This window comes from Panthera tigris, chromosome D1, assembly GCF_018350195.1.
Source record: "Panthera tigris isolate Pti1 chromosome D1, P.tigris_Pti1_mat1.1, whole genome shotgun sequence".
NCBI classification, from domain to species: Eukaryota; Metazoa; Chordata; class Mammalia; order Carnivora; family Felidae; genus Panthera; species Panthera tigris.
In genome coordinates, this window is record NC_056669.1 from 108,077,768 (window position 1) to 108,097,910 (window position 20,143).

The 20,143-nt window shown below is 48.2% G+C and overlaps 1 long non-coding RNA gene across 1 annotated transcript; it reads right to left on the reverse strand.

Annotated features, from left to right (window-relative positions):
* Positions 1-587: 587 nt before the first annotated feature.
* On the reverse strand, positions 588-20,078 carry LOC122231121. Its single transcript, XR_006208278.1, has 3 exons — positions 19,331-20,078; positions 7,981-8,164; positions 588-731 (listed from the first exon to the last, which is right to left on the reverse strand). It is a non-coding gene; the product is annotated as an uncharacterized LOC122231121 (long non-coding RNA).
* Positions 20,079-20,143: the final 65 nt, after the last annotated feature.

Consider the following 20,143-nt stretch of genomic DNA (forward strand, 5'->3'; position numbering starts at 1 on the left):
AAGGAAAACACAAGATCCCACGTGACACCTGTCAGATGGGCAAGAATAGGAAGTCAGGTAAAAATGATAGCTGGTGGATGGAGTACCTGGGTGGCTCGGTTGGTTGAGTGTCTGTCTGACTTCGGCTCTGGTGATGATCTCTTCATTGGTGAGTTCGAGCCCCGTGTCAGGCTCTGTGCCGACAGCTCAGAGCCTGGAGCCGGCTTCACATTCTGTGTCTCCCTCTCTCTCTGCCTCCCCTCCTTGTGCTCTGTCTCTCTCTCTCTCTCTCTCTCTCTCTCTCTCTCTCAAAAATAAGTAAACATTAAAAATTAAAAAAAAAAGATAACTGGTGGGGAGTCGGTAAATGGGAGTCTGGTGCTTTTTGTGGGAGTGTAAGCCATTGAGGATGTCTGAAAAGGAGGTTTGACAGCTAAGTGCCCCCTGGCAGGTCCACTCCGGGGTAAAACCTCTCGCAAATAGAAAGATGTGTCCTGGGTGTGCTTTGAGGTGGCGAAGAGCCGGAGGCTAAGTATCTGTCCCTGGGGAACTGCATGGCAGATAGCAATGTGGACAAAGCTTCAACACATAGTGTTGCGTGAAAAACAGAAAAATACAGACCAACCTCTACAGCACAGCTGTGTTTATGGAAACTACAAACACAGAGGAGCACAACCATCTTGTATATTTCTGCCAATTACTCCGTGACCTTGGGCATCTGACAGAAGGTCTCTCTGCTACAGTCTTCTCATCTGTAAAGTAGGGACAATAGTAGCAATTCCTTCAAGGACACGTGATGTTTAAATGAGATTTGATACATGACGTGCTTAACACAGTGCCCAGCACATAGTAAACACCTAATAAATGGTGCCTCCCATCACTGATGTATATGGAGTTCAATGCCTGGAAAGCAGATTGGAAGGTCACGCGTCAAACCCAAGAGCGGGGAGCTATGGGAAGCTGGAATAGGACTGGGGAGAGGCTGAAAGGGAAAGTTCATTTCAAACGGAGGCTGGTGATTCATTTTTTGGGAAGCTTGTGATGCATAGAGTGTCCCAAACTAAGGAGCATGGGCTGCTCCTGTCTATGCTCCCAAGTTTATTTTATTTTAATTTATTTTTAAAAAATTTTAATGTTTATTTTTGAGAGAGAGAGAGAGAGAGAGAGAGAGAGAGAGAGAGAGGAGAGAGTCAGAGCACCAGTGGGAGAGGGGCAGAGAGAGGGGGGAGACACAGAATCTGAAACAAGCTCAATCTAGGCTCTGAGCTGTCAGCACAGAGCCCAATGCAGGCCTAAAACCCACGAACTGAGAGATCATGACCTGAGCTGAAGTCGGACACTTAACCGACTGAGCCACCCAGACGCCCCTATGCTCCCAAGTTTAAATAAAAACAAAAGAGATTGCCAATTGTCATCTTCCAAAATGGGCTCAACCCACAAGGTGGCCTCAACCCACAGGAAAACAGTGGCCCTGCCGTGTTTATGGGGTCATGTATGTTTTCCTCATTCACTCACTCAACAAATATTTCTGAGCACCTGTTCCATGCCAGGCCCCGTCTAGGCTCTGGGGAGGAAGGCACAAAAGAATTCACAACCTGCGGCTTCTGGTCTGACTCTGGTGTCCTCGCTGAAGGGTCACATTGACCTTCGAGCTGTTTTCAGGGGTGTCTTTAGGACTCAGCAAGCACCACGGCAGAAGACATCAAGATCATAATCAAGAACTACCAGACTGCCCCTTTGACAGCCGCTTCCCCGCCAGAATCAGACCAGGAACTTCTGCCAGAACTCCCTGGACTTGTAGCGCTGTCCCAAGGGCAATGACTGTTCAAGGGGCGATGTCTCCGTGTGCAAATGGCACTGGCGTGTGTACAAGTCCCTCTGACCCACATCCTGAGTGCCAGCCTGGCACAACTACAGGGCAGAAGTCACATTTCCTGGGAAGATCTGCACTGGCTCCTCCCACCTCTCCTCTGTCCTCCATCCAGGGTTCTGGAGGGTGACCTGGGTACATGGTGATCTGCACCCTGGGATCTGAATCATGGCTTAGCTGATAAATACTCGTTGGAAAAGTGGAAGACTCTGTGTGTGTGTGTGTGTGTGTGTGTGTGTGTAAAAGAGCCAGATGATCGGGCAAGAAGCCGGGGGGGAATTAGTACCTTGACCAGTAAGAGGGGCTTCAGGTTGATTGTCTTTCTGTTTTGTTTTGTTTTTATGTGGTTAAACTAACCACCTTCTCTATACCAAAACCAAAAACAAAGCAAAACAAACCTGAGGACCTGCTCCCAGGGGACGGGGGTTTCCATTCTAGTCGGGGTGGCGAACCGGCAGACCGAGAACAGCACCCACCGAAGGGCTGGGCGGTGGGTGTCAAGAAGGGAAGGAAAGAAAGAAGCTGGGGAGGGGAGGAGAGAGGCGGGCGTGAGTGTGCCCGCTGTGCCAGGAGCTCAGGGGAGCCCCCGGGGCCACGTGACCCTTCCCCCTTCCTTGTTCCTGTGAGGGGATGTGCTGTCTGGTCTCCAGCCACAGTCTCCGCTGTGGCCTGTGCCCCCGTGCTGGCCAGATTTCGCTTTCCCTTTCCCCTAAGTGCTTCAAGTTCAGTTTCTGCCCCGTGGGTTCTCTGCCCCTGCTTGCCTCCTCTGCCTGGAGCCACATCTGACCTTGCAGACAAGCGGGTCAGTCGGGGGCGGGACGCTGATGATGGGTCATCAGGATCCGCACCCCCACCACGCTCGAGAGTGGAGGACCCTGTAAGAGTCTGGGCTCTGGGGTGATGCTCCCTGTATTTCGCAGCACGGCGCTTATCAGCCTTGTAGTCACAGAACTTTGTGACACATAACCTGACCTCTCGGTGCCTCAGTTGCCTTATTATAAAACAGGCACCATCATTTTCCCTACCTCATAGAGTTGTCGTAAGGATTAACTGATATCTACAGAGACCTGTTGACCACCTGCTTCGTGCCAGGCTCAGCTCTAGGCACTGGCGTTCGACAGTGAACAAACCCAGTCCCCGTGTACTTGACCTTTGGTGAAGGCAGGGGTGTCACCCTCGTTACACTTGGAATCACCGATGAGCTCTGAAGGCGATTGGCCTTGGGCCCATCTCTGGAGATTCTGATCTAACCGGCTGGGAGGCCCGGGCCTTGGTACATTTTTCAAAGCTTCCCAGGTGGTTCTAACGCACAGCCGGGGTTGAGAACCGCTAGCCTAACAGAATCCACAACACAATCCGGAACAGTGCCCGGCTCCCGAGCCTTCAGTAAACCGTGCTGTTCTGTCTCCTGTGGTGCCATCATCTCTCGCCTGAATTATCCCAACATACTGCTCACGGGCCGCCCTGCCTCCAGCGTCCCCAGTGCCGAGTCCTTCTCCAATGTGGGGCCAGATTCAACTTTGTAAGCTCAGATTTCATCAGATTAAATCCTGTGGCTGCCCCTGTCTCCTTGGATTTGAATCCCATTGCATTCGTGACCGAGAAATTCCTCATTTCCTCCCAAAGTAGTTATCTAACTGCACCTAAACTATGAAACTCAACTTACCTCCCTCTACCAGTGTGGTAATTAACTCCTTGTATGCCCCTCATCACACACACACACACACACACGCCATGTTCTGACTCAATGCCTTTGCCACATGGGCTTTCTCAGTCTTCACAGTCCCTAATCCTACACGGCCTTTAAAACTCAGCTCAGGGGTGGGGCACCTGGGTGGCTCAGTCAGTTAAGGCTCCGACTCTTGACCTCAGCTCAGGTGGGAGGGAGCCCCACATTGGGCTTTGTGCTGATAGTGAGGGGCCTGCTTGGGATTCTCTCTCTCTCTCTCTCTCTCTCTCTCTCTCTCGCCCCTCCCCTGCTTGTGTTCTCTCCCCCTCTCTCAAACAAAACAAAACAAAACAACTCAGCTCAAGTGTCACATCTTCCAGGAAGCCTTCCTGGATGCCTGGCTGACAGTGGCTTCTGCTTCCTTTCGGTCATGGGTTAGTGTTTGCATGATATACCTTCTTCCATTCTTTTCCATTTAAACCTGTCTGTGTCTTTACATTTAGAGTGGGTTTCTTGTAGGCAGAATGTGATTTGAGTCTTGCATTTTTAATGCGACCTGACAGTCTCTTCTTTTTCATTGGCGTGTTTATACCATTTACATTTTTTTTTACTGTTCCAAAATACACATGCAATTTACCATCTTAACCACTTTTTTTTTAAATTTTTTAAAGATGTTTTATTTATTTTTGAGACAGGGAGAGACAGAGCATGAACAGGGGAGGGTCAGAGAGAGAGGGAGACACAGAATCTGAAACAGGCTCCAGGCTCTGAGCTGTCAGCACAGAGCCCGACACGGGGCTTGAACTCACGGACCGCGAGATCATGACCTGAGCCGAAGTCGGCCGCTTAACCAACTGAGCCACCCAGGCGCCCCCCCATCTTAACCCTTTTAAGTGTACTGTTCAGTGGCATTAAGTACTTTCACATGGTTGTGCGGCAATCACCAGCATCCGTCTCCAGAACCTTTTCCTCTTTCCGAATTGAAACCCTGTCCCCATTAAACACCAACTCCCCATTTCTCCCTCACCCCCAGCCCCTGGTAACCATGATTCTGCTTTCTGTCTGTCTTTGACTATTCCAGGTATCTTATGGAAGTGGGATCATACAATGTGTATATTTACAGGCCTGGCTTATTTCACTTACCATCACGTCTTTAAGGTTTATCCATATTGTGGCATGGGTCAGAATTTCCTTTTTAAAAATGTTTATTTATTTATTTTGAGAGAGGGGAGGGGCAGAGAGAGAGAGAATCCCAAGCGGACTGCATATCGTCAGAGCAGAGCCCAACGTGGGGCTCGATCTCATGAGCCATGAGATCATGACCTGAGCCGAAATCAAGAGTCAGGCGCTTAACCAACTGAGCCACTCAGGTGCCCCAGAATTTCCTTTTTTAAAAGGCTGAATAATAGCCCATTAATGTATATACCACATTTTGTTCATCCATTCATTCATCGAGGGACATTTGGTTGTTTCCCGTTCTCGGTTACCGTGAATACTGCTGTCATGAATGTGGATACGCAAATATCTCTTCCAGTCCCTGCTTTCAATTCTTTTGGATACATATGCAGAAGGGGAATTTCTGGATCCTTTGGCAATGGTACGTTTAAGTTTCTGAGGAACCCCTGCACTGCGTTCCATAGGGGCACCATTTTTGTTCCTACCAGCAAAGCCCAAGGTGCCCATTTCTCCAACTCCCCACCTGATACTTGTTATTTTTTATTTTTTATTTTGTTTTTGTTTTTGGGTTTGTTGTGTTTTTTTTGTTTGTTTTTTGCATTTTTCTTGTAGCTCAGCATCATTCGCTATTTTCTTGTTCCAAATTCTTCAATGGCTTTCCCGTTGCACTTAAAGCAAAAATCTGACTTCCTTACTCAAGTGTCATAAAAGGCTCTGTGATTGGGCCCTGCTAGCTTTCTGACTCCTAGATCACCATCCCCCTATTCACACGGCCTTCTCTTTCCTGGAAAACACTGAACTTGACCTCCTTACTTGCCATTCACGTGCTTATGGGCTATTTGAATGCATTCTTTGGAGAAATGTCAATTCAAATCGTTTGCCCGTTTTTTAACGTCTTTTTCTCCCCCTTGAGGTATAGTTGACATACAATGTTATATTAGTTGCAGATTTGCGTTACTTTACAACATAGTGAATTAATTGACAGTTCTATACGTGACGCAATGCTCACCGTGATAAGTGTAGTGACCATCTGTCGCCATACAATATTATTACAATATTGCTGATTATATTCCCTGTGCTATACTTTTCATGTCTGTGACTTATTTATTTTGTACCTGGAACTTTGTACCTCTTAATCCCCTTTGTCTATGTTGTTCATCCCGCTCCTCCCTCCTCTCTGGCAACGACCAGTATGTTCTCTGTATTCACGAGTCTGTTTCTGTTTCTCGTTGGTTGGTTTGTGTGCACACTTTGCCCATTTCTATATTGGGTTATTTGCCTTTTATTGTTGAATATTAAGACTCCTCTGTATATGTTGTATACAAGTCCTTTATCAAATCAATGATTTCCAAGTATTTTCTCTCATCTTATGGGTTGCTTCTTCACTTCCTTGATGGTGTCCTTTGAAGCACAGAAGTTTTTTTTATAATTTTTTAAATATTTATTTATTATTTACCCTTTAGAGAGAGAGCGAGAGAGAGAGAGCAAGCAGGGGAGGGGCAGAGAAAGAGGGAGACACAGAATCCAAAGCGGGCTCCAGGCTCTGAGCTGTCAGCACAGAGCCCCACGAGGGGCTTGAACTCACCAATCATGACCCGAGCCTAAGTCGGACACTCAACCGACTGAGCCACCCAGGCGCCTCAAAGCACAGACGTTTTTAATTTTCATGAAACCCAATTTATTTATTTTTTTTATTACTTGTGCTTTTAATGTAACTTATAAACCATTGCCTAATCCAAGATCATTTCTATGTTTTTTCCCTGTGAGTTTTATAGTTTTGGCTCTTACACTTAAGTCTATAATTCACTTTGAGTTAATTTTCATATATGGTATGAGGAAGGGGTCCAACTTCACTCTTCTGCATGTAAAAATCCAGTGGTCGTAGCATCATCTATTGAAAAGACTATTCTTTTCCCATCCAATGGTCTTGGCACCCTTGTCTAAAATCAATTGACCATAAACATAAGAGCTCTCTTTTCTGAACTCCCAGTTCTATTCCATTGATGTCCACATCTGTCCCAATGCTAGTACCACGCTGTCTTGATTATAGTAGTTTTGAAATTGGAGAAATCAGAGTCTTACAACTTTGTTCTTCTTTTTCAAGATTGTTTAGCAAGGCTCCTTGACTTTCCACGTAGACTTCAGGATCTGCTTGTCAATATTTGCAAAAGGCAGCAGAGATTTTGACAGGGATTGGGTTGAATCGGTTTGGATAGTATTGCCATCTTCTGGGTTTGTTTTCATGGGCAGATTTTCTGCTGGTTATTCATCACATTTCCCTCCTTCTTTGTATGTATACTAATTTTTTATTGGATGACAAACATTGTGAATTTTACACTATTAATCTGAATTTGATTGAATTCTTTTAGAGAGTATTGGACTTTCCCTGGTAATTTAGTACTTGTGGGTTAGGTTTGATCATTGAAAGATTTGTTTCAAACTCTTTTATGGTGGGTCTAGAGTGGCTTTCACTAAGGGCTGATTTCGGCCCACCTCTAAGACATGGTCTGTCTGGTTCTCTACTGAATTTTCTACGTACTTAGTGAGATTTTTCTACTCTGACTGGAGAGAATCTTCTTTTAATATTTTACTTTTGAGAGAAAGAGAACAGGTTGGGGAGGTGCAGAGAGACAGGAGGGTAGAGGATCCAAAGTGGGCTCCACGTTGACAACAGAGAGCCCAACATGGGCCTCGAACCCACGAACCGTGAGATCATGACCTGAGCCAAAGTAGACGCTCAACCAACTGAGCCACCCAGGCGCCCCTGGAGAGAATCTTCTTACAAAATCTTGTATGAGCTCTGGGAATTACCTGTCTTCCGCTCTGCAGTAATTGTTCTCTTGAAATGTGTTTTTGTCCAGCTTTGTGGGGCTTCACCTTACACCGTGTGCAGGTTAGTATTCTTCTTAAAGTAGCTTCCTAAAAGCTTACAGCCCCTCTACTGGGTTTGGGGATCTTTCTCTACATAGGCTCCTCCTCTTAGATGTTTTACCTCCCAAATTCTAGCTGCCTTTTGCCTGTCCAAACTGGTCTCTGACTCGTTACTCAGTGAGACTGAAGGACGCTGTTTGGGTTCCCCTCCCTGCACGCAGTAGGGGATTTGCCTTTAGGCAGATCTCAGATGTCAATGGCCTGGATGATGGTAGGGCTCACCTTGTCTGCTTCCTTTTTCTCAGGGATTACAGTCCGTGCTACCAGTTTTCTAATATCTGAATGCAGTTGTTTCTTATGCTTTGTCCAGTTTCTTAGTTATTCATGGGGAAAGAATCGTTTCAGTTCAACTTACTTCCTTGTGGCCAGAATCAGCAGTCCCTCGCTCTCCTTGGAATACCCCGACTCCTTCGCCTGTTCCTCTTCCAAGACTCTTCCCATGTTCTGATTCCAGCATAATTGCCAGTGCACGTTTTACCTCCCCCATTGGACTGCTCAAGGCACCTGAGGTAACTTCCAGCAAGAACCAAGAAGACAAACTAAAAATAGAAATGGAAAACCAAAAATGTGATAATTTAAGAGAGAACATGGACATCAGGATCAAGAACATAATAATAAATATGTAGCCCATAAAGTGTTCTCAGCTCTATTAACCGAGTATCACATTCATCTCTGAGCTTCCTGGCAGCCAAAGCAAAAAGGGAGATATAGTAACTTAGCTCCTCCCCCCTCCCCCTCCCCCCGAAGATAGCACCTATAATTTCTTCGGAGGAAAAAAACCACATTTTTCCTAGGCTAAAGGAAAAGTTTCATATGGAACTCCATGAGGAGATACTGTGTGGTGTGATAGAGGCCATCTCCACCCACATTCCAACAGCCAAAATCTGTAAGGACCTCATGTGTCCTTGAATTGGGGCCTAGGGAACAAGTGAGGTTGCCAAATTTTGTTGTTAACTCTGTCAGCCTTGCCTTGAACTTTCAGTGGCTCTTGTCACAGTCGGTCACTCCCTCCTCTCTGAAACACTTTCTTCACTTGGCTGGGAGCCCTTGCTCTCTCCACTTCCTCTTTACTGGCTGCTCTTGTCTGGTCTCCATGGCCATGTCTCCCTGACCTCTCCTGACCTCTAAATGGTGGTGGGCCCAGGTCTAGTCTCCAGGCCTCTCCTCTTCTCCCCTCTGCGTGTCTCTCCTGGCCCAAGTCTTCCGGTGTCTCTCCTAGATGACAGCCCCTCATTTCCCCACCCTCCAGTCTATCTCTCTACAGTCAGAGGGGCCTTTTAAAAACATAAATCAGCTCACATCACTCCCCCTCTCAAAGTCCTCTACTTGATGGCTCCTTTCACCAAAGTTCATGGGATATAATTAAAGATTATTTTTGTCTCCCAGTGTCCGTCTAAAACTCGCAAGGGAACTCTTCTCTCTGCCCACAAATGAAGTCATGACCTTCTGTGCCAACTTTGCTTACAGCCCTGTGATCACTTGAAGTCATTAAATAAGTTCCGTCAGAATGCCCAGTTTTGTGTAGTAGCCAGATCTCTACACTCGATGAGATCGTTTCCATCTCCCCAGCCATTTTGGCCCCTGCCGATGAGGGATGCAGGGGAAGTCAGGTCTGCCTCTCTGCCTTCCCTCCTGCTCCCCCAGCTTCAGGACCCTCTGCTGTTGGAGGGCAGGGACGAAGGAGGGAAGTGGGTGCAGAGGGTTCTTCCTTGATTGGCTCTGAGTAAGATGGTGAGTCACTCTATGGGTGGCAGCTGTTTCAAGTGGGCTCTTGGGGGAGCGCGTGGCTCTTGATCTCAGGGTTGTGGGTTCAAACCCCACGTTGGGTGTAGAGATTACTTAACAACATAAAATCATTTAAAAAAAATAATAAAGTGGGCTCTTGCTCTGTGGGGGCTTTCACAGCTCCTTTATGGGCCACTTGCTTGACTGTAACTCCTGGAAAGTGGGGAGGGACTCTTTCGGCTGGCTCTGGTTTTCTTTTGACTGGCAAACACTCACCTAAATATAACAGAAGCCCTCTGGACAGGACCTCCTGCTACCTTGCCACAGGCCAGTTCCCACTGTGGTGCCACAGTCTCCCCGGAAGTCTGGTGGACCACTGACCCGCCGGGCGGCCATGGCTTCCGGGAGCCCCTCCCCAGCTCTCCGGGGGCGGAGACTGACTTGGAGATTAGCGGGCAGTCCCCAGTCCCACCCCCGGAAGGCAGTGTCTGGGCTCCTCTTTCAGGGTCCGCCGTCCTCCATCTCTTTATACTCTTGAGGTGGGACCAGGGTTTGCAAGAGTGGCTAAATGGGCTTTTCCAATATTGTCACATTTTCCACCGTACTTAACGACAAATTTACAGTCGTTCCCATGGCCACCAGGCCCCATATGATCTGACCGCTGAGACCCCCCACAAAAGTTTAAAATATCAAATGTCAGGGTAGGAGCACCTGGGTGGCTCAGTCGGCTAAGCATCCAACTTGGGCTCAGGTCATGATCTCAGGGTTCATGGGTTCAAGCCCCGCATCCGGCTTCAGATCCTCTCTCTCCTTCTCTCTCTGCCTTTTCCCTGCTCGTGCTCTCTCTCTCTCCCTCTTTCAAAAATAAAATAGCAAATATCAGGGGAGCACAGTCGGAAGTGCAAGCATCTCAGAGTCATGATTTCAAGCCCTACGTTTGGGTATAGCGATTACTCAAATGAACAAATAAATAAAAAAATAGCTTAAAAATAATAAAATATCAAATGTCAAAGAATGTTACAGGGGCGCCTGGGTGGCTCGGTCGGTTGAGCATCTGATTCTTGATTTCAGCTCAGGTCATGATCCCAGGGTCATGGGATCGAGCCCCCAGTTGGACTCTGCTTACTTGGGATTCTCTCTCTCTCTCTCTCTCTCTGTGCCCCTCTCCCCTATTCATACTCTCTCTCAAATTAAAAAAAAAAACATAGTTCAAAGATGAGATCGATAGCATAACACCATTTATATAAGCCAAACCTACAAATGCATAAACATGATATTAGATATTTCCCAAGGACCCATTCATATTTTTTTTCAATATATGAAATTTATTGTCAAATTGGTTTCCATACAACACCCAGTGCTCATCCCAAAAGGTGCCCTCCTCAATACCCATCACCCACCCTCCCTTCCCTCCCACCCCCCATCAGCCCTCAGTTTGTTCTCAATTTTTAAGAGTCTCTTATGCTTTGGCTCTCTCCCACTCTAACCTCTTTTTTTTTTTTTTCCTTCCCCTCCCCCATGGGTTTCTGTTAAGTTTCTCAGGATCCACATAAGAGTGAAACCATATGGTATCTGTCTTTCTCCGTGTGGCTTATTTCACTTAGCATCACACTCTCCAGTTCCATCCACGTTGCTACAAAGGGCCATATTTCATTCTTTCTCATTGCCACGTAGTACTCCATTGTGTATATAAACCACAATTTCTTTATCCATTCATCAGTTGATGGACATTTAGGCTCTTTCCATAGTTTGGCTATTGTTGAGAGTGCTGCTATAAACATTGGGGTACAAGCGCCCCTATGCATCAGTACTCCTGTATCCCTTGGGACCCATTCATATTTAAGTGGGATGGGAATGGGGACTGAGGATAAAGGAGAACAGAAATGAAATCAAAACAATGAAGTGGCCTTATATCCATTGATGATTCTTGCTCATTGTAAAATGGGGAACACCATAAACTCAGCTCTCTGTTCCTGAGGACGGGAAAAAGAGAAATGTGCGAAGATCCCAAGCAGACAGTTCACAGAGTAAGCACAAATGGCTCATAAAGAAAGGAAAATACACGGGGTGCCTGGGTGGCTCAGTCAGTTAAGTGACTTTAGCCCAGGTCATGATCTCGCAGCTTGTGAGTTCGAGCCCCAAACTGGGCTCTGTGCTGACAGCTCAGAGCCTGGAGCCTGCTTTGGATTCTGTGTCTTCCTCTCTCTCTGCCCCTCCCCTGCTCACGCTCCATCTCTCTCTCTCTCTCTCTCTCTCAAAATGAAATAAACATTAAAAAAAAAAGAAATGGAAAGACACTACTAGTCTTACAGATAATAAAGGGAATGCAAGTTTTAGCAACAATGAGATCCCATTTTTTTCATCACATCAACGATTTTTAAAAATTACGATATACTTTGCTGGGGAGAATGAAAACACCGTTGGTGGAAATCCACATTGACTGAGCATTTGGCGGGGGTGACTGGGCGTTATCAAAATGTAAGTTTCTTAGAGCCAGCAAGTTTGCTTATAGGAATTTATCTGGCAGAAATATCCAATGTGCAATGGTGCATTTACATGGATGTCACTGTTGCAATGTCTGTAGTAGGGAAGCTAGTGGGAGCCACATGTGTCTTTGACAGAAGGGGGGACAAGTTAGGGTTAGGGTTACGTTATGTCGGTCGTGCTGTGGTGCCCAATGGCTGTGGTGACACTGAGGTGGCTTTGCATGTACTGACCCAAAACAATGAGTATAACATACTATTTTTTTAATGTTTATTTATTTATTTTGAGAGACAGAGAGAGTGAGACAGGGAGAGCACGCACGCTGGCAGGTGGGGGAGAGGCAGAGAGAGAAAGAGAATCCCAAGCAGGCTCCACGCTGTTCGTGCATAGCCCAATGTAGGACTCAGTCTGAACTGTGAGATCATGACCTGAGCCGAAATCAAGAGTCAGATGCTTAACTGAGCCAGGTGCCCCAAGCATAACATACCATTTTTTAAATTTAATTTATTTTTTTAAATTTACATCCAACTTAGCATATAGTGGAACAACAATTTCAGGAGTAGATTCCTTAGTGCCCCTGACCCATTTAGCCCGTCCCCCCTTCCACAACCCCTCCAGTAACCCTCTGTTTGTTCTCCATATTTAAGTGTCTCTTATGTTTTGTCCCCCCTCCCTTTTTAAATATTATCTTGGCTTCCCTTCCATTATGTTCATCTGTTTCATAACATACTATTAAGTAAGAAAAGTAGATCTTGTTTTGTTGAAAAATTATATATACACACACGCACAATCAGAAGATATTATAATGACCCACTGACATGGGTCTCAGTTTTTCTTTTAATGTTTATTATTTTTGAGAAAGAGAGAGACAGAGCATGAGCAGGGGAGAGGGAGAAAAAGAGGGAGACACAGAATCCAAAGCAAGCCCCAGGCTCCGAGCTGTCAGCACAGAGCCTGATGTGGGGCTTGAACCCACAAACTGCAAGATCATGATCTGAGTCAAAGTCAGATGCTTAACTGACTGAGCCACCTAGGCACCCCTTGGGTCTCAGTTTTTTGCATTGAAAGCCAAGCATAAAGCTATAGTTCAAGGGTTCCCACATTGCTAGGGTCCAGACCCCCTTGCAGGCAGAACGGGAGGGGAACAGAGCAGGTAACACCAACCCAGTACCCACCTCAACCCCGGGTGATGTACAAGAGTGGGCAAGGAAGAGAAACCTGGGGTGATGGGCTGGACTTCCTCTCTCCTCAGACTTTGAGAGGGGCTCAGAGAACTGTGTTCCTAGAAATTTGGAAATATCTAAGCGTTGGAGTCTGACCCAAGGAAATGGAAATGGCAAGGGGACAGGTTGGACAGCCGCTGCCTTCCTAGTGACAGGCGAAGGGGCTGGTTAAGGAGTGGACTGCCTGTGATCCAAGAGTGAGGCAAGCCTCCAACCTCAAGGGGCAGAAGACGCGGTGGGTAGGGATCCAGGTCAGGACTAGCTTGACAGGAAGTGTGTCCGAGGGAGCACCCGATGGTGATGGGGGTGATGGGGACTTTGCAGAGAAAGAAATCCTGGGTGCAGAGCAGGGACAGCTTCTGGTGACAGGGGTTGTGGCTGAAAGTTCACAGAAGGGTCTCTGGAGCACCCATAAATTGCCCCAAAATGAAAGCCTCAAGACGGGTCCTGCCGGTCCAGAGTGACTTCCATGCCCTCTGCTCCTCCTTCCTTTCTGAGTTCCACCTCAGGGGAGATATAATTTATTCCTGTGAAGTATGTATATATTTAAAAAGATGCTGGGGGACTTCTGTCTGGCTCAGTCAGTGGAAAGTGCAACTCTTGATCTTGGGTTCATGAGTTCGGGCCCCATGTTGGGCACAGAACCTACTCTAAAATTTAATTTAATTTAATTTTTAATGTTTTTACTTATTTTTGAAGGAGAGAGAGAGACAGAGCATGAGTGGCAGAGGAGCAGAGAGAGAGGGAGACACAGAATCCGAAGCAGGCTCCAGGTTCTGAGATGTCAGCACAGAGCCTGACACGGGGCTCGAACCCACAAACTGTGAGACCATGACCTGAGCCGAAGTCGGATGCTTAACCGACTGAGTGACCCAGGCGCCCTTAATTTGATTTTAAAAGTAAGGGAAATGTTTCGGGCACCTGTCTGGCTCGGTCAGAAGAGCATGCGACTCTTGATCTCAGGGTCATGAGTTCGAGCCCCACATTGGGTGTAGAGATTATATAAACATAAATAAAACTTTTAAAAAATTAAAAAAAGAAGATGCTCGTGTATGTGCCCATCAGCTATTGAAAGAAGGTGTTGTGTTCACGTCACCTTGCTAACCACTATTGGGTCCCAATCTGGAAGCCGAAGGAAGGTTAATGAGAGGCAACAACCTGAAAACATCTGGAAGTTATTCTCACTGGGTTTCGGCCTAAGATGACAGCAATCTACAGTGTATTCTTTTTTTTTTTCATTTTTAAATGTTTATTTTTTAGAAAGAGAGGGAGAGAGAGAGAGAAACAGAATGTGAGTGGGAGAGGGGCAGAGAGAGGGAGACACAGAATCCAAAGGAAGCTCCAGGCTCTGAGTTGTCAGCACAGAGCCCGACGCAGGGCTCGAACTCCTGAACTGCGAGATGATGACCTGAAAGCGGGATGCTTAGCCGACTGAACCACCCAGGTGCCCCTGCGGTGTATCCTTGTTCGTCCATTGGCTCACAGACTAGTTATTGAGGGTCCACGATGGGCAGGCTCTGTCCTTGGTGCTGAGGATACAGCTGTGAACACGAATGAAGGCCCTGCTCTCCCTGAGCTGAGAGCTAACTGGGAAGGACAATCAAGCGGACCACATAAGTGGATTCAGTAGAAGCTGTATTCATTTGCTGAGGCCGCCATGACAAGGTGCTACAGACAGCAGAAATTTCCACCACAAGAATTTATTTTCTCACAGATCTAGAGGCCAGAAGTCTAAGATCAAGATGTTGGCAGGTTTGGGGGCTCCTGGGGGGCTCAGTCGGTTGAGTGTCCGACTTCGGCTCAGGTCATGATCTCACAGTCTGTGAGTTTGAGTCCCGTGTCGGGCTCTGTGCTGACAGCTCAGAGCCTGGAGCCTGCTTCGGATTCTGTCTCCCTCTCTCTCTGTCCCTCCCCTGCTCATGCTCTGTCTCTCTCTGTCTCAAAAATAAAAAATTAAAAAAAAAGATGTTGGCAGATTTGGCCTCTTCTGAGACCTCTCTCCTTGGCTGGTAGATGGCCATTTTCTTCTGGTGTCCTCACATGGGCTTCCCTCTGTGTATGTCTGTGTCCTGATCTCCTCTTTAGGGAGAGGGCCACCCCTGTGACCTCATTTTAACTTAATCGCTTCTTTTTAAAAATATTTATTTGCTTTATGAGAGAGAGTGAGTGTGGGAGGGGCAGAGAGAGGGGGAGAGAGAGAATCCCAAGCAGGCTCCATGCTGGCAGCACAAGCCCGATTCGGGGCTCAATCTCATAAATCATGAGATCATGACCTGAGCTGAAATCAGGAGTCAGATGCTTAGCTGACTGAGCCACCCAGGCATCCCCTTAATCACCTCTTTAAAAGCCCTATTCCCAAATACAGTCACATTCTGAGCTACCGAGGGTTAGAATGTCAACGTCTGAATTTAAGGGTGAAAGGATGTCAGCCCATAGCAAACGGTGAAGGTTAGAAAGTGACACGTGCTGGGGCACCTGGGTGGCTCGGTCGGTTCAGCATCTGACTCTTGGTTTCAGCTCAGGTCACGATCCCAGGGTTGTGGGATTGAGCCCTGGGTTGGGCTCCACTCTGAGTGTGGAACCTGCTTAAGATTCTCTTTCTCTGTCCCTCTGCCCTTCTTCCCTGCTTGTGTGTGCGCTCTCTCTAAAAATAAAATAAATTAAAAAAAAATAGAAAGTGATATGTGCAATGGGAAAAAGCAGAATAAGAGGGGTTGAATGCGTGTTTTTGGTGCAGGTTGTAGTTCTAAATAGGGTGGTCAGGGTGGGGTCTCTGTAAAGTAGACATTTGAGCACTACCTTGGAAGCAGTTGAAGGCCTGAGCCACACAGACATCTGGGGACAGAGCATCCAGGTAGGGGGAAGGGCCAGGGCAGAAGTGAGACCCTGTCTGATGTATCCCAAAGAAGAGCTAGAAGCCAAGGGTTGGAGGTGGGATAAGCAGCTGAGGACGAAGTGGGAGAGCCAGTGGAGTTGGGGGCCGGGTGACCATAGGCCATTGTAGGACTTTGACTTTGAGTTTTCAAGACCATTGCAGGTCACATCTGCAAGGAGGCTACTATCAAAACAAAATAAAATGCAGACGCAAAACAAAAACAAACAAACAAAAAACCCCAGAACATAGCAAGGATTGCAAGGATATAGACAAATTGGTACCTCGTGCGTTGTTGTTGAGAGCGTAACATGGTGCAACCAACTATGGAAAACAGTGTGACGATTGCTCAAGAGATTAAACATAGAATTACCATCTAACCTGGTGCTCCCACTTCTGAGGACACACCCGAGAGAATGGAAAGCAGGGACTGGAACAGAGAGCTGCGCGTCCACGTTCACAGCAGCGTGGTTCATAGTGGCCGAAAGCTGGAAACAACCCAAGTGCCCATCAACAGGTAAACGGGTAAATGCAATGTGCTAGATGCAGTCATGGAATAGTACTCGGCCCGAAAAAGAAAGGACATTCTGACACATGGTGCAACATGGATGAATCTTGAGGACATCACACTGAGTGAAACAAGCCAGTTACCAAAGGACCAATAGGATAGGATTCTACTTACATGAGGCCCCTAGGATAATCAAACACGGAGAGACAGAAAATAGAATGGTAATTGCCAGGGACCGGGGAGATGGGGAGTTATTATTTAATTAATGGGGACAGAGTTTCAGTTTAGGAGGATAAAAAATGTTCCGGAGATTGTTAACGGTGATGGTTGCACAACATTTTATAAGTATACTAATGCCGCTGAATTGTCCACTTAAAAGTGGTTAAAATGGTAAAGTTAGGTGAGTGTTGACAGTGGTTTGAGCTCAGGTGGTGGAAAGTGTTCCAACTCTGAATACACTTTGACATGAGGATTAACTGTCAGATAGGACGGAGAAGAGAAAGGGGAGTCCAGGATTTGCTCAAGGAACTCGAAGGATAGGGGTGCCTGGGGGGGCTCAGTCGGTTAGGGTCTGACTTATCTCAGGTCATGATCTCACAGTTCGTGGGTTCGAGCCCTGCATCAGACTCTGTGCAGACAGCTCAGAGCCTGGAGCCTGCTTCAAATTCTGTTTCCCTCTCTCTCTGCCCTCCCCAGCTCGGGCTCTGTCTGTCTCTCAAAAATAGATAAACATTAAAAAAAATTTTTTTAAGAAACTGGAAGGATAGATAACCACTCCTCCAAGATGGGGAGGCCTGTGGGGAAGATAGAGAGCTCAGTTTGGGACCCAGTACACTTGAGATGCCTAGTAGACATCCAGGCAGAGGAGTGGAGTAGAAATTCGGCATTTGGGAGAAAGGAATCGAGTTCCAAGTGTGAGAGAGATGCCAGGAGTACTGATGACTTTGAGACTCATTTGCAGATAGATGGTATTTCAAAGACGAGCCTGGATGAGACCACCAGGAGCGTGAATGTGGACACAAAGGAGCACGGGCTGAGCCGGCTCCTGGGAGGGGAGGAGGGGCCAGCAAAGTCGCTGGGAAGGAGTGACCAGAGAGGTAGGAGGATCTAGGGCATCTTGGGTTAACAACAGGTCAGGTGGCTGGTGACTGAAGCAGGAGCAGGTGGGCGGCCCGATGGGAGAGGGTCCGAGAGAGAACAGGAGGGGGAGATTCATGTCGGCAATTGAGACTGAGTTGACAGATCAGCCCTGTCAGGAGGTTCTGTTGCCAAGGGGAATTGAGAAATAGGGCAAGTACTGGGGGAGGAGAAGTGAGGTCAAGAGAGAAATCACAGCACGTTTGCTTTGATGGAAATGATTCCGAAGACAGTGAAAAGTTGCCCAGGAGAGAGGGGGCCGATTACCGGAGCCACGCCCTTGAGCAGGCAATAAATGAATATATATGAGGTGTATATGTAAGTAAAGTAGAGTAAGGGCACAGTGGCACTTCAGGGGACATTTTAGGGGGACATTTGGCAGGGGACATTTTAGCAGAAACCTGAAGGAAATGGGAGAGTCAGCCATAGGGATTCTGGAAAGAGAGCATTTCAGGAAGAGGCAGCAGCAAGTGCAAAGGCCCTGAGGTGGGACTGACTGGTATCCTGAAGGAGCCGTGTGGTTGTACCAGAGTGAGTGAAGGGGGACAGTGATGGGACCTGCAGAATCATGCGGCAGACAGACCAAACAGGACCTCGGAGGCCATGGTGGGGACTTTGGCTTTTGCTATATGAGAGATGGGGTCCATCGGAGAGTTTTGAACAGGATCTGGCCTTAACGGGATGATTCTGGCTGCTGAGTACAGAACAGGGTCGGGCAAGAACAAAAGCCAGGAAGAGGCCAAGTGATCCAGCGGAGAGGCAGTGGTGGTGGTTTGGGGTGGGGGGGGAGCGTCTTCACAGTGGAGGTGGGGAGAAGTGGCTGGATTCTCTACGAATCCTGAAGGCGGCACCAGCAGGGTTTGCTAGGGCGTGGGGCGTGGCGTGTGGGAGAGAGGAACCCAGGATGCTGCCAGGGTTTTGGTCTGAACAGGAAGGATGGATGTGGCCTTGACCGAGATGGGGAGAGTCTTACTTTCAACACGTCAAGTTAAGATGCTCACGCGTCATCCAAGTGGGGTGTCACGTGGCTGTCAGATAGCAGTCTGGAGTTTTGGGGAGAAGTCAGGGCTGAGACATGTAAACTTGGGGGCGGGTGGAAGGCAGAGGATGGCTTGTGTCGGACCGGATGAGCTCCCCTGAGAAGTGAGCGTGGCTAGAGAAGGAAAGAGCCTGCCCACACCTCGTGAAAATACAGACCCGAGAGGCTCAGACCTGCCCTCTGCCGCGGAAGGAAGTGGCCCAGAGTTCGTCCAGGAAATCAACTGGGCGGGGTCTGGAGAGGGCTTGCCCTCTACCTGGGCGCTTCTACGTGACATTTGGGAGCCGAGGCAGTTGGGTGGGCATGGCAGCCGCCAGAAGAAGCGGAGTTGGCCTTTTTTTAGGGCCCAAAGATCTCCACCTGAATCGTTATTGGGGCTGGGTGTGCTCCTTGTAGAGGTGCTGCTGGGATGGAGCCTGAGAGCAGATGAGGGTCCCCGGAAACGACGCTCTGGGAGAGACACGCCCGGAGGGCGTCTGCTGGGATGTACTTCCTTGACCTGCGCCACTGGGGCCGCACCGTTGGCTGAGTAGCCACAGCTCTTACACAGCAGTTAGGATGGGCTGTGGGAATGTTCTATGTGCGCCTGTGTATATTAACTGACTTAATCCTCACTACGACCCCAGGAGGTAGATGCCATTATTACAGCCCCAACCGTTATCTGCTGCTGCCTCCCAATAACGATCGGTTATCATTAGCGGTCTAATAAGGACAAACCTTTGCCGAGCGCGCTGCCTTTATGATTCCATTGGATCCTTGCAACACGCCTATGGGATGGCCTGTGAGTTCCAGTTTCTCAGAGGGGAGAGGTGAGTTGCCCAAAGTCACAGAGCCGGTGCGAGGCCAAGCCAGGCTTCCGGCCAGACCGCTCGGTCTCTAGGGCCTCAGCTTGGCGCCACATCCCTGCACTGGTGGTGGTGGTGTCCCGTGGGGATTTGCCACGACAGGGCCTTTTGGCGATGCTTAGAAGTTTGGGATAAGATTTAAAGGCTCTACATCCCTCCGGAGCCTCCTCTGGGCCCGGGTCTGCCTGCTGCCTCCCTCCTGGGCCTGGTGTGCAACTTCCTGGCCTTTCTTATCCTGCCAGGACCTGGGGGGCCACGTGGTTCGAAGGAGATCTTGTTGTGAGAGTTCAGCTTGGCTCCCATAAAGCCTCATTTGAGCTGGGAGACAACCCAGGAGGCAGGAGGAGGGAGAGGGCCCACCTCAGGCGCCCCCCGGCCATCTTCATAGGATGTGAGCACCCTCCCAAATGGTCTTGAGGTCCTTTTCACAGACAGATGGGAAAACACAGGCTGAGTGAGGGCAGGGGACTTACAGCAGGTCAACAAAGAGTCCCACAGGGGCAGGGCTTGGCCCTGGGTCCCAGGACCCCCAGCCCCGGATCATTCCTCAGCATCCTCCTATACTTTCCCCCCTGGAAGGAAGTTGGCCTCACATACCCTGACTGACCCTTCCTGGCCTGCTTTTTGCCGGAGCCCCTGAGACTGGCTGAGGACTGGTTGCCATAGAGATGGTGGGGAGGGCGGT